General features: G+C 51.8%; 1 long non-coding RNA gene across 1 annotated transcript; it reads right to left on the bottom strand.

Annotated features, from left to right (window-relative positions):
• Window positions 1–1,586: 1,586 nt before the first annotated feature.
• On the bottom strand, window positions 1,587–6,338 carry LOC140599275 (uncharacterized). The gene is made up of 4 exons (XR_012001941.1): window positions 6,201–6,338; window positions 3,625–5,883; window positions 2,536–2,836; window positions 1,587–1,656 (listed from the first exon to the last, which is right to left on the bottom strand). It is a non-coding gene; the product is annotated as an uncharacterized lncRNA (long non-coding RNA).
• Window positions 6,339–15,218: the final 8,880 nt, after the last annotated feature.

Genomic DNA, 15,218 nt, shown 5'->3' with positions numbered 1-15,218 from the left:
TCCCACAGGATGGTGTACCCCGCCCCCAGAGGGCACACGTCCCCTCGGGCCTCAGGTGCCAGGCCTCGGTCCCCAGGCCCCCCCACCTCCCGGGGCTCGGACAGACCCACCTGCTTGCAGCTGAGGCCACCAGGTGGCCAATGCCAGGGCTCCCAGGGCTTCCAGAACCTTCCAACGGCCCAGGCGCCTCTGCGGGCTGACTGCCCCTGACTCCCGGCTTCCTTTCCCTCTGGAGAAGGGACAGGGAACATCCTCCTGAACGTACGGAGCTTCTCTTCCTTCCCTTGACAGAGACTTTCCACGGGTGCCCACCACGGCCCCTTGCTCCCAGAGAAAGGCTGGCGTCTGGGGGTGACGTGGGAGGGAGGACCTGGGGTCTGGGGGTGATGTGGAGGGAGGGAGGCCCCCGGGAGGGCCTGGGGTCTGGGGGTGAGGTGGAGGGAAGCCCCCGGGAGGACCTGGTGGCCCTGAAGGAAAGTGCCTCCCTGAGGTTCTGGAGGCGGCTTGAGCAGCACCGTGAGCGGATTTACACGCCTGGACTGTGTGTTCAAGGTGATTAACATGGTGAATCCTGTGTCTTACCACAAATAAATTTTTCCAATTTTAATTCCAAAGCCTTCTGTCCCAGGTGCTCCCCTTAGGCGCGGGGAAGGTGGCACATCTCAGCAGGCGCTGCGAGCAGTGTCCCGTGGGCTGTCTGTGGGCGCTCGGGGCTCCGGGGAGCTGCTCGGGGCACCCCCTGGAGGCCCAGACACGCGCCCTGCGACCCCCGAAGGCCATGCAAGGCCCCGCGGCCGGGCCCTCGCCCCACCCCGCGGCCCCGATGGGAAGCCAGAGCTCAGCGCTGTGCTGTCCGAGTGAACGCGAGTGGGCCTGGAGTCGGGGGCTCCCAGCGCCTTCGGGGACGTCGGCAGCCACACGGCATTCCACACGGCCGAAGGGCAAACGCCAAATGTGCCAACAAAGGGACCCCAGGGAGTCCAGAGCGAGCAAATCCGCAGCTTTTAGGAAGCCCTCGGTCGGGAGCTGTTCCCAGGGCACTGAGGTCACAGGATGGTGACGCCCCCGCCCCCGCCCCCCAGGAAGCATCCGTGTCCTGATCCCAGGACCGGGAGATGAGCGGGTTTAAGGTTGCTCCTCAGTAGGAGTCGGGGGTTATCATGGACCATCGACGGGCTGTAATAACAGGGGTCCCTAACAGTGGACGTAGGGATGGGCGGGGAGGTCAGAGGGATGCGATCGGGGGCCCCGCACAGCCCTGGAGACAAAGAAAGGGCCCCGAGCCGGGACGGCGGGCCGCCTCTGGAAGCCGGAAAGGGGTTCAGATCTCAGGCCCCGGCGAGGCTTCCAACCTACACAACTCAGAGGAATAAATTCATGTTGTTTTAAGCCGCTAAGTTCGTGGGCATTTGTTGCAGCAGCGAGAGAAAACTGACAGCTCTAGGCACCGGGCTTGGGCCAGCTCGGGGATGCCAGGTGTCCCTTGTCGGGGGCACAGAGTCCAGGGGACACAGGAAAGCGCATACGTGTAGTTACAGCAACACACGATGCACCAAAACCCTGCCCAAGCCCTGGGCACCACTGACCAGGACGTACTCACCTCTGCTCGGGCGACTCAAGGAAGGCTTCCAGGAGGACGGGAGATGACAACTGAGCCTAGAAAGGTGATGAAGACGGTTCAGAGCCCTTCAGCCACCTGTCTTGGGCAGATGACTGTTACCCCAGGGAACATTTTATTCTACAGAACTGCCTGGACCTTTGAGCCTAAAAGTAGATTTAGGGACCCAGAGCATGAACATCACCCAGAGTCCAGGGCCCAGGAGTATCACCATCAATCGGAGTCTATGGACCAGGAGCATCAGCATCACCTGGAGTCTAGGGACCAGGAGCACAAGCATCACCCAGAGTCTGGGGACCTGAGCATCAGCATCACCCAGAGTCTGGGGACCAGGAACATCAGCATCACCCGGAGTCTGGGGACAAGGAGCATCAGCATCACCCAGAGTCTGGGGACCTGAGCATCAGCATCACCCGGGGTCTGGGGACCTGAGCATCAGCATCACCCGGGGTCTGGGGACCAGGATGCAGTGCGGGCCATTCTCAGGAGGGGCTGCAGTTCAATGTTTGTGTTTTAGGTCCTGAAATACCTAAAGGCCTCGTCTCCGATGGGCGTCTTGTAAGCGAAGCCCGTGGGATGACTCATAGGTGCCGTGGACTCGGCATTGGACTCATCCGGCCTCCCTCAGTCCCCTCCCGGCCTCCCCTCAGCCTCCCCTCAGCCTCCCCCGCACCGCCCCCACCTGCTGCCCCCACGCTGCCCGGGCTCCCGCTCAGGGAGGGCTGCGTCCGACCCCTGTACCCTGAGCCGCAGGCTGGATCCCGGGCCCGCCAGTCTGCTCACCTCCCAGCGTCGTGGGCGCAGCAAACGGAGAGGCACACAGGCCCAGGGGAGACCAAAAGGGCAGCAGAAAGCTCTTCTCCTGTCTCCCCCTCTTTGTTACAATGGAGGTAAAATACACATCACATAAAACTTACCGTTTTCACCTTGGTAAGTGCGAGTTCCGCTGCGTCGAGTCCATTCCCGGGCCGGCGTGTGCGCTCCCTGAACGCACCTGCGTGCGACCCCGCCGGGGCCAGGGCTGGCGGGCGGCTCGGGGACGGTCGTGCAGGCGGAGGGGAAGGTAACCAGGGGCGCATTGGATGGCCTATTAGGTCTATTAGGGGTCGTCGGCCCTGCCTTCGGGGGGCTTGCGGCCGAGCTGGGAGTTTCCAGAGAGGCGCGGGGGGTCTCGGGGGTTTGTCCCTTACACAGGTGCTTATTCACTATATGCACGACCTGAAGTAGACATGGAATACGTCAAACCTTCGATTCTTAAGTATTTCTTAGGATGAGGCTCAGGTAAAAAAAAAAAAAAAAAAAGGGGGGGATCCCTGGGTGGCGCAGCGGTTTGGCGCCTGCCTTTGACCCAGGGCGCGATCCTGGAGACCCCGGATCGAATCCCACGTCGGGCTCCCGGTGCATGGAGCCTGCTTCTCCCTCTGCCTGTGTCTCTGCCTCTCTCTCTCTCTCTGTGACTATCATAAATAAATAAAAATTAAAAAAAAAATTAAAAAAAAAAAGGAAGTTGGGGCACCCGGGTGGCTCAGCAGGTTAGTGCCGCCTTCAGCCCAGGGTGTGACCCCGGGGTCCAGGGATCGAGTTCCCCATCGGGCTCCCTGCATGGAGCCTGCTTCTCCCCCTGCCTGTGTCTCTGCCTCTCTCTGTGTGCCTCTCAGGAATAAATAAATAAAATCTTTAAATAAAATAAAAAAATAAATTATAAATCCAGGTGTAAAATGGCACAAGAGGCGCCTTCCCTCGTGAGGTGATCACAAAGACTGGAGAAGGAACAGAGGGACGTATCCTCGGCTCAAAGTGGGTGCCGGGGGGTTAGAGAGCCCCGGTGCGCCTGAGCGGGCGCTGCGCTGCGGTGTAGACCGTCTCCACGGCGTGGTGGCCTGCAGGTGGCTCCGCTGCAGGGGGAGTCACCAACCCAGGGGCGACCCGATGCCGTCGAGGGGTGAGGGCTCCCCCCGCCTCTGCGCCGCCACTGCCACCCCCGCCCACGGGAGCCACGGTCTCACCTCCGTTTCCTCGGGTTGGTTTTGCCTGGAACTTCACAGGGAGGAGCCCTGGGGATGCCGCCCGCCCGCCTGCATGTCCGTGGCCCTTGGCCTCCTCCGGCCGGGAGTGAGCAGCCCACGGGCAGTCTTTGGACGTGGACGGAGTGCAGCAGGCTTCGCAGACGGCCCGGGGTGACGGGCGCTCATCGTCGCCAGAATCCACAGGTCCGCTAGGTACTGGCACCGGCCTACGCGTCCCCCCAAAACCCTGAGGACGCGCGGGCGGCGAGCACGGGGCCACGGCTTTAGCCATCGGGCGCTGCGGGACAGCCTCGCGCCACCGCCAACACGGAGGTTACTAAGGACGAGGCTAAGGAAGATAGAAACCCACGTGTTCCACGCTTACGCGGGCCTGGTCCTGCGACGACGGGCCTCACCTGCAATCTCTCAACAGGCGGGTACCGTCACCATTGCGCCGGTGGGGAGCCGGGGTCGGGAAGAGGCACAGCAGGCGCCCGGGGCCCCGGGCAAGCGGCGCCAGGACGTGGCCACGTCGGGCAGCTCCTGGGCCCGCGCTCGGGGAGGTGCCCCCGGGGGGGTGGGCGCGTCCCGACCTGGCTTCGCCTTCGGGCCTCAGCAGCAGAGTCACATCCGCCGCCTCTCCCTGTGGCCCAACTAGGCGCGACTTCCCTAAGCCCTGCAGGCGTGGGGGACGGCGCCGGCCTGCAGGTTTGTGGGGCGCCCCGGGGCGGGAGAGGCCCCCACGTTCGCTTGGGGGGGACAATGCCTGCGCTCACCCGGGGGTGGCCCTCCCAGCAAAGGGCCAAGGCTACCCCGCGGGCCGCGTCACCGGCCTCTGTCCTTGTGTCTGGGCCACGTCACTGGCCTCTGTCCCTCCTGTTGGGGAGGCAGCCGTCACCGGCCTCTGTCCCTCCCCGTGGGCCATGTCACTGGCCTCTGTCCCTCTGTCTGGGCTGCATCACTGGCCTCTGTCCCTCCAGAGTTGGGGGGCATCACCAGCCTCTGTCCCTCCCCATGGGCTGTGTCACCGGCCTCTGTCCCTCCGTCTGGGCCTCCATCCCTCCCTGTGGGCCACATCACCAGCCTCTGTCCTTCCGGGGGTGGGGGGGCCTGTCACTGGCCTCTGTCCCTGTGTCTGGGCCACGTCACCAGCCTCTGTCCCTCCTGTTGGGGGGGCGGCTGTCACCGCCTCTGTCCCACTGTCTGGGCTGCATCACTGGCCTCTGTCCCTCCATCTAGGCCACTATCACCAGCCTCTGTCCCTCCGGAGTTGGGGGGCATCACCAGCCTCTGTCCCTCCCCGCAGGCTGGGTCACTGGCCTCTGTCCCTCCATCTGGGCCTCCATCCCTCCCCGTGGGCCACGTCACCGGCCTGTGTCCTTCCTGGGGGGTGGCCTGTCACTGACCTCTGTCCCTCCGTCTGGGCTGCATCACCGGCCTCTGTCCAACAGTCTGGGCCTCCGTCCCTCCCGGGGGGGACACCTGCACCCGAGGTCCCGCCTGCCGCTGTGCACACCCTGCAGGTGGGTCTCAACGACTAGAAACGACCCATCAATTCGATGAAACAACAGTCACTGATTTTGGGGCCTTCCTCCCCACGGTCGTTTACCCGAATGATGGCCGTGCTCCCAAATTGAGGCGGCAGCCGGCTCGCTCCGTGCCATGGAGACGAAATGAGGGGGTTCCCCCAGAGGATGAATAAACCTTCTCGTTAAACAGAATATTCGGGCAAGTCATTTCCCCCTGTGACGGTGGCTTTCCTCCCCGGCGCCCTGCGGAGGGGAGTGGGGCTGCCCCGCGTGTCCGCGTGCCGACGAGCCGGCTCCCCTTTCATTCCCTTCATTACAGGAGCCGTACCCCTAAACCTGAACCTTGCTTCAGTAATATCAACTCTTGATCAATCATTCCCCTTTTCATTTCCAGCTGTTCTCGGGGACAGCTCAGATGCTACAAGGCGGCCACCGGCCACCCCCCTCCCCCCCCCCCCCCACACACAATTTCACCAGTTCTGAGTCCCCGAAACCACAGTGTCGCGAACATCCGCCCTCCCCACTGCCCATCCTACACCTAAAAGCTCATTTTCAGCCTTAAATGAAAACGCAGCCTCTCCCGCAAGTCCACGGCAGGCCGACTCTTGGGGCGATGGTTCACGCACGTGTGATTTATAGTTTCTTCCCCGGAGGTTGCTGCTCGCGGATTTCAGACAGCACCAGGCTGTGCTCACTGACAGTGATGAGGAAAGCGACGTCAGGACAAGTCCTGGAAGAGCAGGGGCGGGGGACGTGCAATGACAAGAAATGAAGAAGCTGCGTCCAAACCCCTCTTTGAGGTCCTCAGCTTTAAGCTTCCTCTAGCCACAGGGAGAGGCTGGCTTGCTGACAACCCCCCGCCCTTTCAGAATCTAGTTGAATTTTTATTGACTTTCTAAAGAAATCAATCTTTCTCTCTCTCCCTGCGTTTCTGCTGCTGTCGCTGTGGTTGTGGGGCCGAGATCTCGAGGCTGCGGTAATGAGCAGGGCAACCCGTCGGCTCGAGCAACAGAACAGAGGGTCCCAAGGACGCGGGGTCTCACTCACCAGAAAGCTCCGCAAACCAGCTGACTTGGGGCCCGCAAGGTATAGTTGGCGTTTTTATGCATTTTATTCAGCACGGAGTGTCTCCCTCCTGGCAACTCTCGTGAGGTACAGTGCGACATTAAGACCGGCTGACACAGCGCCAACGTTTGGAGCTTTGATTTGCTCCTCCGCATTGACATGCTCCGGGGCACACAAACTGTAACACAGCAGATGAGCCTCCCTCGTTGAAAACTAACGAGAGATCGTGAATCGGACTATGAGGCCCTGGGAAGCAAACAGTGTCTTTTATTTATTATTTATTTATTTATTTGTTTATTTATATTTTTTATTTTTATTCTTTTGCAAACAATGTCTTAGAAGAACATCCCTCAAAATGGCAGGTGTAGGATGAGCGAGAACATCCACTAATAATAATAACAATAGCAATAATAATTCTTTGCAAATAAAAAGTAGGAGATTCCTTAACTTGATTTTTTTTTTTAAAGATTTATTTATTTATTCAGATAGACACAGAGAGAGAGAGGGAGAGGGGGAGAGGCAGAGACACAGGCAGAGGGAGAAGCAGGCTCCATGCCAGGAGCCTGATGCGGGACTTGACCCCGGGACCCCAGGATCACACCCTAGGGCTAAAGGCAGGCATTAAACGGCTGAGCCACCCAGGGATCCCCCTTAACTTGATTTTTTTAAAAATACCTACTAAAATCCCATGAAAGCTGTCCTTAACCGGAGGCATTCTCTCTGAAGTAAGGAACAGGGCAAGGAGGCCTGTGGCCAGCAGTTCCAGTCAACATTGTATTGGAGATGCTGCCAGCATAGTAACAGAAATAAATAAAACCTGCAAGGATTGGGAACAAAAACCAAAACATTCCTTTCTCACAGTCCATATGATGGTCCAGAGAGAAGACCCAAGGGATAATTTATGAATAAGTAGAATTAGTAAGTGCTCCATCCTGCTATTCGGTATCAAAAATAATATGCTGCTGTCAGTTCTTCTTCTATCAGGCTTCTTGTATCTGACTCATTTAGCCAACAGCATTTACTTAGCACTTACTACGAGCCACTGTTCCAGGTGCTTCTCCTCTATCAATGATTTATAGATATATATAGATCAATGATTTATATTGTATATTATACAACAGGCAAAGAGCCCTGCCTCCTTGAGCTTACCACCCAGAGGCCCTTAAAAAATGGGATTGAAATGACCAGGAACAGGAAGCCTGGATGGTCAGCCAGGGGTTGGAGAATCACCAGCGTTAGAGTCCTGGTCCTGGTGGTTTGCTGCATTATATTATAAATACATAAATATAAATATATATAAATAAAAATATGTATAATATAAATATAAAAATATATAGATATAAATATATATAAATATAAATGTATATAAATATAGATATATAACTATATAACTATATAACTATATAAATATAATAACTATAAATATAAAATATATAAATATATGTAAAGATATAAATATATATAACTATATAAATATATATAACTATATAAATATATGAATATGCATAAATATAAATATATAAATATAAATATATATAACTATATAACTATATAACTATATAAATATGTATAACTATAAATATAAAATATATAAATATATACATATATAAATATATAACTATATATAACTATATAAATATATATGAATATAAATATATATGAATATAAGTATATAGCTATATAGCTATATAAATATATAAATATAAATATATATAACTATATAAATATATAAATACATAAATATATATAAACATATAAATATATAAAGGACTCAGACTACACAAGAGCCAAGTTTGGCCTGTGTCCAGACAAAATGTTCATTTTTGAAGAAGCCACACGCCTAAAATTGAATCTTGCTTCAGCAATATCAAGTCTTGATCAATCTATAGTCAAGTTGCCCTAATTATCTTAACAAAAGTTCTCTAGGGATGACATTTAAAAACCCAGGATCCCATTAATGCTCGTGCATCCAATTGTTTGTTATGGTCTTAGTCTCGTTTCATCTAGAACAATCCTTCCTCCTGCCAGCCCCTGCCCCCCACCTGTCCTTGCAGGTGTCTCCAAGGCCCTAGCTCCCATCAGCCTGCACACCCATTCCGCTGCCCTTTCTGAGACCTCTAACCACCCCTGCCCCGAGCCGCTCGGGTTCCCCACCGTTTCTAACTCCAGAATAGTGATGGCTGATGGTGGATGTTCCTAAACTGTGTTCACATCTTCCTAAAAGGTCCCCTCATTAAGATCTCCTGAAATGACCTAGAGCTTTCCGGTGAGGGCCTCGACCGACACAGGGCAAGAGTGCAGACAGAGAGAACTGGATCCCGAGGGCTGGCATCGGTGACAGTCGACTTAATGGGTTGGGAAGAAGGACAGGAACAAGCAAAGGGCACCAAGAAGGAGCAACCAGGGAAGTAGGAGACAATTCAAGAAAGTGACACCAAGTGGAGAGAGCGTTTTAGGAAGAATGGCCGAGCGCCTAGTGGCGTTGCTGAGTCAGGCGGAGCGGGGACTGGGAGCGTGCCATTGGTTTGGCATCACGGAAGCCATTGCCTTGCGGAGAGCAACTTCTGTGAGCGCCGATGGAATGCGTTCGGGTCCAGTGGTCGCAGACGGAAAGTGAGGGCGGATTCTGCTAGTATCTTCCTGCTGGCAATAAATCATCATAGTTTCTGAAAAACTAGATATGAAACTGCATTTAAGCCATGTTTCTTATACTCCCAAATAATAATGACCGTCACCCTTAACCAAGTGCTAGCTGAGAGCCATCCTCAGGACCAGGTGCTTTGCATATATTTATTTTTTAATCCTCGTAATAATCCCATGAGAAGGAATTATTACTTCCATTGAGCTGTAGATGTGTCAGTAATCCAGAGAAGAAGGTGTGTCTGTTCTCATGGAGCTGACGTTCTGGTGGAGGGTTCAAACGCAAGACTATGATATGGAGAAGCTACATCGTTCGTCCACGTTCAGAAAGCTAGAAAGTTCAGTAGAGCTGGAATGTACGTAAAACGCTGTTCTTTCCAGCATTTTTTTGGACTCTGACTCAGCAAACAAAGGAATTTACATTTAAAAACGTTGTGCAAAAAAAAAAAATTGAGCATGACTTGAAATTATCTGTATGATAAGGCCAACCCAGGAGCTTGCTGCATTTGAACGAGGGAAGCATTGAAAACACACACACACACACACACACACACACACACACACACACGCTTTCACATACACTTCTCTGGGGGGGGAGGGAAGGGGAGGGGAGGGTGACCTGGGCATTGTCTTGGGGCAAGTCAGAGGAAAGAGTAGATTTCTACAAGAAAGTATACAAAGCACCTCCCAAAGCTGAAAAGCCCTGTCCCTATACGTGTCTGGAGGCGACAGTCATAAAACCTACGCCTCTAGGATTTCCCCAACCCCCCTTGAAACCGAGCCTGGGGAGTTAGCCACTGAGGACCAGGGCAAAGTGGGGGGGCATCTGTTTGCCGCGCAGGGTAGAGGCGCAGGCTTGCTCGTGGGGACCGCGAGTCTCTTTGTGAGGCCAGCAGAGCGGGGAGGTGGCAAACGGCCTTCCAGCCCATGTTCACGGTTTGGAAAGGCTCAGTGCTCCCCCTATTTCTTTCTTTTTTAAAAAATTATTTATTTATTTATTTATTCATGAAAGAGAGAGAGAGGGGGAGGCAGAGACACAGGCAGAGGGAGAAGCAGGCTCCTCGCAGGGACCCTGATGTAGGACTCGATCCCCAGACCCAGGATCATGCCCTGAGCCAAAGGCAGATGCTCAACCGCTGAGCCACCCAGGGGTCCCCCCCTATTTATTTCTACTCCTCGGGGCGGATATCTGTGCTGTAGAGGCAGAGGCCTGAGGGGCCTCGACTGACCAGCGCTCCAGGTTCCCGACTCCACCCAGTAGGTCAGAAGAAACACACTTTTCTAACTTGATTACCAGGCTGGAGGGGCCGCCCATCCTGCCGCCCCGCGGCCCTTATCCTTAAGCCCCGGAGCTCTGCATGCTCAGAGAGCAGCTGTCAAAATCATTTATCCTAAGCTTTCCCGCTGCCGCCTCGCAGCAGGTACGTCCAGCCAGAAGACGAAATTCCCAGGAACGAATCTGGGTTCTCAGGCTTCAGCTAGTGGACGATACAGCCGTCCTGACAGTCTTCAGCGGCGGGCACTTCCCAGGAAGGGGAGAAGGGGGCCCTTCCCCCTTCCCTGCTGACCACCGCTGTGTCCCAGATGCTCTCACCTCACCTCATAAATACCAGTCGCCGTTTGTTGACTCTCTTTCATGGACAAGAAAACATACCTGTGGGAGGTCCAATTAGTAAGGGGCAAAGATAAGATTTGTCCAGATTACCATTTACCTGAGTCAGATGAAGAGTTCCCCATTACCCGATGGGCGTTTATGCTACAGAGCTAGTTTCCCCTAGTGACCGTTCTCTCTCCTCTCTCAATTTTAGCTGAACAAATGGTTTCCCAAAATCAAGGTCACACTTCTCAGCCTTCCTGGCAACACGCTACAGTCATGTAACAGAGCCCTGATGCCCGGGGCTCTGTTGGAAGTGGTGTGAGCTTCTCGGTTGCTCCATTAAACTAAGAGGCCTTTACCTGGGACCCACACATCTGTATTTAACGACAGCGCCGCGCTCTTCGGACAACGGCAACTCCGTAATATATTTTGGGATCAGGAGTGTGATGCCTTCAGCTTCGCTCTTCTTTATGATTATTTGGCCATTTGTGGTCTCATGTGGTTCCATATACATTGTAGAATTGGCTTTCCCATTCCTGCAAGATGTCTTTGGAGCCTTGATAGGAATTGCTTTGAATCGTGGATAGCTTTGGATAGTATGGACAGTTTAATGGTTCTAAGTCTTCCAGTCCATGAACACAAGGTGGGTTTTCCACCTGTTTCTGTCTCATTTAATTTCTTTCGTCAGCGTTTTGTAGTTTTTAGCATATAAGTATTTCACCTCTTTGGTTGACTGTATTACTATACAACAGGATAGAGAGCCCAGAAATAAACCCACACATGTATGGTCAACTAATTTCCAACAACGGTGCCAAAAATACACAATGGAGAGGAATAGTCTCCTCAAGAAATGGTGTTGGGAGAGCTATACATCCCCACGTAACACAATGAAATTGGACCTGCATCTTACACCGTACACAACAGTCAACTCAGAAGGGATTAAAGACTTCAACATGAGACCCGAAACTGTAAAACTCTGAAAAACGCGGGGGAAAGCTTGATAACATCGGTCTTGGCAATGATTTCTTGAATATGACACCAAAAAGGACAGGTAGCAAACACAAAGTTAAATGAATGGGACTACATCAAACCCAAAAGCTTCTACACAGCAAAGAAAACAATCAACAAAGTGAAAAGACGCCCTACTGAGTGGGAGGAAATATTTGCAACCATATATCTGATAAGGGGTTAATATCCAAATGATATCAAGAATTTATCAACTTGATGGCAGAAAAGCAGCCAATCCTATATTTAAATTATACCCATCGCTCATTAGCCCATATCTCTCCTCTGCTCTTATCCCGGACCCTGACCAGGTTCTATCCACCCTGTGACATCCTCAAAATTCTAGACCTCCCACAGAACGGCACTCACTTGCCTTATTAATTAACTTGCGGGTGATAAGCTCAGTGACAGTCCCCGCTTGCCGCTCGCTCTTCCTGAACAGCAAATAATGAAAGGGTCATCGTAGCATCTGAGCTCTTCCAGGGCTTGCCGAGAAAGACGTTGAGCGAAGTGTCCTCCTTCCACAAAGCTACGTCCACCCTGAGGGGTCTACTACCCCCCCTTTATCCCGGCCACTTCTCTGTGGTGTAATCAGAATCCCACAGGCCACTCCCAGACGGGGATGTGCACCCCTGGGGGCAGAGGTCAGGCTTCTGATGCAGCCCGTGGTGCGCTGAGCGTCCACACGGAGTCAAGCAGCAAACCGACCATCGATCCAACCCAAGGACCACCCTACGGTTTCGCTAAAACTCAGTACACTCCTCTCAGGAACATAGGGCACGTACCAATGTCCTCAAATCCCACGGCTACCTGTTGTTCCTGAAGGCAAGTTGCCTTCCCCATCACTCCTCCAAATGTTCCCTTCACCAACGGTGAGATTTTGCCCCTAGAATTGACTTCCCACGCCTTGGAGGATGCTGGGCCTTCACAATCCCCTGCTCCCTCCGGCTCTACAAGGCCAGCCATCTGTCTGGGCTGGTACACTCCGCAATCACAAGGGATACGTTAAGCCCAAGGCATTCTATTTCCAAGGACATATGCTACATTTTTTTCTTCCTTTCTTTCTTTTTTTTTTTTTTTTTTTTTTTTTGTATACATTTTCCTAGATAAATGAAGTTGACAGTTAATCCCAGCTCCATCTGGAAGATCAGGGCAACTCTGCCCTCACTGAGCGCACTTCTTCTCATCCTCCCGAGGGAAGTTCTTGGCCCCAGAAGTCAGTGTGGCTTGGGGGGGGCAAGTAGGAGTCGTAGAGCCTGCAGACCTGAATTCAAATCCTCCAGATGTGAACTGAATTGAGTTGAATTCAACTCCTCCAGATTACCAGCTGTGTGACTTTTGGCAAATTATTAATCCCTCCTGAGCCTTTGTATCACCATCTATAAATTGGGGATGGGGCTAATGCTGCCCTGCCAACCAGCAGCAAGGCCCATGTGTGTAGTACTCGGTGTTAGTGCAGTGAGCAGGGGCTGGTGTTCTTTATCCTGACGCAGTACAGACGTGGTTAAGAACCTGAGCTGCTGTGCCGGAGAGACGTGGCTTAGCATTCACGTCACTACTACGGCTTTGGAAAACGTGTTTAACCTGAGCTTGTTTCTGTGTCTAGAAAGTATTAGTGAAAACTAAGTACTTCCTGTTGAGAGGATTAGAGGTGATTTCCGTAAAGCGCTTAGCACCTGGAATGTGCTTTATAAACGGGAGCTGGCGGAATCCTTGATGTCGCTGTTGTTGTTATTATTGGACATCCTCCCAAACGCGGGCTCCCAACGCCTGTTTTCTCAGCAGAATGATGCACCGATTCAGTTCGGGAGACAACTCCACGGCTGGGGCCCGTGTTCTCTTCTGGCCCACCCTGCGGCTGAGTCCCGGGTATGAGGGCAAGGAGGGTTCTCACTTCCTGATTTTTAAAAATCCGTCAAGGTCTGTTGTGGCCTCTCTGAAAAATGTTTTGGTTACCCCCACCCAACCTTCAGAGTAACCAAAAATGTATGAGCCGCGATGGAGATTTCCTCGTCGCAGGTGAGAGGGTGGCCCAGGGCAGCTCTGAGTCTGAGGTCATGGATGCTTATGGGGCCGGAAGCCCAGTAAAATTCAATGCCATCTGCTTTAAAGGGAACCAGGCAAGACTATATCGTTATTCAGGCAGTGAGGTCTGTGCCACACAACGCCAGCGTCTCTCAAAGCCTCTCTAAATGTCCATCTATGATCTTCCTTTTAAACCCAAGTAGTGTTCAGATGGTTGCTACAAAACTGAAATCATCTTCCGACCGAAGATGGTGCCGAACCCATGTATCTGAGACCTTGTGACCGAACTGTTCATCATCTTCCCCAAAGGCAGTTGACTCCTCCATCAGCTCCCCTGCCATTCTTACTAAAGGAACAGTTGATTGAGTTTGAATGCTCAAGACCTAAGCACATTGAGGTGAGGAAGAGTTACCCATAACAACACACCCAATCAACTGCCTTTGCTTCACTTGAAATATGGGATATTATAAAAGGCATCTGCTGGGGCACCTGGATGGCTCAGCTGGTTAAGTGTCTGACTCTTGATTTCTGCTCAGATCACGATCTCAGTGTTGTGAGAGATGGAGCCCCGAGTCGGGTGCCACGGCTGTGTGTGGAGTCTGTTGAAGAGTCTCTCTCTCTCTCTCTCTCTCTCTCTCTCTCTCTCTCTCCCTTTGCCCCCCCCCACCTCTCTCTCTCTCTAAAAAAAAAATAATAATCAATTAAAATAAAATAAAATGCATCTTTTGTAAATGAGCGATTGGAAAAGGACTATGCTCACTTGCATTTCCATGACCACTCGTGACAGAAGCCAACCCTATGTCCAGCTGAAAGGAGTAGAAATAAGGAGAAACGGCACTGAAAGGACTAAAAATTAAATTACTGTACAGAAAGCATGCACCTTGTCTTGAAACAGGGTTTTATGACTGTGCTATATTTGTCCACTCACCAATACAATTTTATTTTATTCTATTTTTTCAATTTTGTTTTACTTTATTTTAAACTCCACTACAGCTGACATACATACGGTGCTAGTCTCGGGTGTAGGTGTAGTGGTCCAACGCTGCTCTTGGCCTATTTCACCCATCCCCTCTCACCTCCCCTCTGGGAACCCTCCGTTTGTTCTTTGTCAATATAATTTTAAATGATATCTGTAATGTCCTGAGAACTTTCAGTGTTGGGGTGCCCACCGCAGAGCACTCCTATAAGAAAGAGATAAAACCAAATCAAACAAGAGGATGGCTCCCTGGCCTGGCCTTCTATATGCTAATGATAAAGGAGGGGAACCTTCCAACACATATGCAGAGCTTGAGGATCAATGCCCTGGGGTGACTGTGAGATTGTGACTGTGATAAATAGTTCATTATATCCACGTCTGGGCATGATGAACCTGTAAGCCAGAATAACGTGATGACCATATATACATACACACAATAACCCGTATTACATAATGCACATATATACTTATAATACGAGTTATATAATTTACGTATACATAATGAGCATATGTACACATTCACCATCATATACCTGTATCTGGCTGTCGTATGCAATAGTGAGGCCAAGGCATATTTTTCTTAGTACTAACACCTACCCCTGGAAACCTAGTTAATAATCAATACTTTATTAGGCAGTTGAGATTTCGTAGGCACTATCTGTTTTACTCTCCAAACTCTTAAATCCATTAAATACGTTAAAAAGCCAATGCTGGAAACATTTGTTACCAATTTTTAATTTAACACACAATACACTGA

The sequence above is a fragment of the Vulpes vulpes genome, chromosome 6 (genome assembly GCF_048418805.1).
Source record: "Vulpes vulpes isolate BD-2025 chromosome 6, VulVul3, whole genome shotgun sequence".
In the NCBI taxonomy this organism is placed as follows: domain Eukaryota; kingdom Metazoa; phylum Chordata; class Mammalia; order Carnivora; family Canidae; genus Vulpes; species Vulpes vulpes.
Note: the sequence above shows the minus strand (reverse complement) of the source record. Positions and strands in the feature narration are given on the sequence as shown.